Consider the following 2,314-nt stretch of genomic DNA (forward strand, 5'->3'; position numbering starts at 1 on the left):
GCAGCGGGAGGACGCTGTCCATCCGCGACGGCGATGTGCTGCTTGTAGTGGACTGATGTGAGGAGTGTTGTGACCGTCACTGGAGTAGCGGCACCGGGTGTCTGCCCTGGCGTTATTTGTGTGGCCGCGTCGTAACAATTTGCCGACAAGTTTTGGAATGACGCTCGCCCGCCCCGCCAAAGTATGAGAAGGTGATCCATCCCATCCCGCTCTCCCCACGCCGCCCGCCGGCTCTCATTACGTCGCCTTTCTGTCGGCGGCGGCGGTGGCGTCGTTTGTCTGAGGAAACCTTCCGTGGGAATTGGTTTGATTTGTCGACTCCTCGTGTTCACTCGACATCGCCCCGCCGTCGTGCGTTTCAAGGAGCGCTTTCTTTATTATTTTTGTAGTCTTAAATGAAACGTCAGGCAGGGGGAAGGCGGGTCCATAACTTAACACTTCACTGGAACGCCTCGAACCTCAAGGTAACTGTTAAAGTTTTAACTTTTAACTTAAGAAGGACTACTACAACGTTAAGTTATCAATAACTCAATAACTCTGACTTTCATTAGAGTGCTGGTTTGAAAATCCATAACCTCAATATTTAACTAGTTTTGTTTAAAACTACGTACGTTCACGCATAACTTAAATGCGTTAAGTTACTGATTCCCTGACGCCAGGTCTCACGTCGAGTAGTATTACGTATTTGTCGAGCTGTGAACCGACAGCCAGCGGATACTCCGAACACGTTCGCTCATCCCCTGACTAGTGGTTGGTGCGCGAGCACTTCCTCCACCCGCCACCCCTCCCTGCGGGCACACCAAACAAAATCCAATTTTATTGGTTATTTTTAAAATTTTATTTTTACCCCTCCCAACACCTCTCTGCTTTTGTCCTCGCCCTGGTCCGGGCTTTGTTACCCAATTAATACACGCCCTTGCTTTGCCACCGGGGCGGGCGTGGCGTGGAGCTGGAGCTGGTAGGGGTAGTTGCCAATGCCAATACGCGTCCAGTCTACTGGAAGCTCAAACAGCGGCTGCTGCCTCTCTCCCTTTTGTCCTGGTCAAAACTGCAAACTCAACTGAGGACGTACAATATCCTAGGCAAGGTTGCGATGAGGCACATGCTCTTCAGCTCTTCCTCGTGAAAATTGAACGCCCCCAAAAGAAAATAAAATAAAAGATAATTCCCTCGAAGGTTGTGTGTTTTCATTTTGAATTACCTCTAGCTGGTCCTAAGTTTATGTGCCGCTGTGTCCCACCCAATTTTGCTCCGTACTTGAAATCGCATGAGAGTTTGGCTCACTGCCGACTACCTTCGAGGTAATTATCGATTTCCACCTTCATATAATTTCTTGCCTGGCCCGACCCACATGAGCCAACAGTAAGGGGAAAAGGGGGGGTGAAAGATGGGGGTAAGGAGGGGAAGAGCCGCGAGGCGGGGGTGGTGGTGGTGGTATGAAATCAGCCAGGGTCCTGCCAGGAGGTCCCTCCCGGGCATCGGCCCCTACGAACCCTCAGAGGTTGTCTCTTGTGTTCTCTCACATTTTTATTCTTTTTCGCACATATGTCCGTTTCAAATGACGTCCCTCCTTTTTCCATGATTTTTGGTTAACAAGTAAAATTGATACTTTGTCAACGCGTTCAAAAATATTAAACAGACCAGCAAATTGTTATCATCTTTTAATTTTGCAAATGCCTGGATCGTAATGACTTGCGTTGTCTGTCGACTGGCGCGGTGCGGTGGTGCTCGACTCGGCGCGGTGCTCGCCTGGAACGCCCTGCCGGTAGGCAGCCAATCGTACACGGGCGTCTCGCGGCGCGGCCCAACTCCTCGGTGGTAGGGGCCCTCCGCTCTGCTGCTCCGCGCTCCGGCTCCGCTCTCTCGGCCAAACAGCCACAGCAGTTCAAAAGCAACGCTTTGCAGAACTGCGAAGTATTTAGATCCCTTGTAATTACGAAGTATTTACTTTGCAATTACAAAGTCATGCTTTGCAATTGCAAAGCGATGCTTTTTAGCGTGTTTTCATTGCTTCGCAATTGCAAAGCAAATGCTCTGTAATTTCAAAGGATCTAAATACTTCGCAGTTCTGCAAACCGTTTCTTTGCAGGATTTTAACAGTGTGCTTCAACACGATTTATCGACTAAATTTGTGCATTTGTATGATTGTGCCGGATTGCACTTAAATTAACCAAAATGATAGCCACGGTCTTGAGCTATTTTTAAGGGCCAATCAGACTGCTTCCGACCGTGTACACGTGATGCCCCCGGCAGCATGGATCAGTTTCTTTGTTTTCTTTTTGAAAGTCCACTGCTTTTTTTTTTTTTGTGTGTG

The 2,314-nt window shown here is 48.9% G+C and overlaps 2 protein-coding genes across 5 annotated transcripts in view; one reads left to right on the plus strand and one right to left on the minus strand.

The window, feature by feature from the left end:
• LOC113209443 (fibrillin-1-like) overlaps positions 1-2,314 on the minus strand; it is a 49,468-nt gene that overhangs the window by 45,953 nt on the left and 1,201 nt on the right. The window lies entirely within an intron of this gene.
• The window catches only part of LOC113212730 (potassium voltage-gated channel protein Shaw-like), a 119,567-nt gene that overhangs the window by 19,080 nt on the left and 98,173 nt on the right, over positions 1-2,314 (plus strand). The window lies entirely within an intron of this gene.

Source organism: Frankliniella occidentalis, unplaced genomic scaffold, assembly GCF_000697945.3.
Source record: "Frankliniella occidentalis isolate FOCC.00 unplaced genomic scaffold, Focc_3.1 Scaffold22, whole genome shotgun sequence".
NCBI lineage: Eukaryota > Metazoa > Arthropoda > Insecta > Thysanoptera > Thripidae > Frankliniella > Frankliniella occidentalis.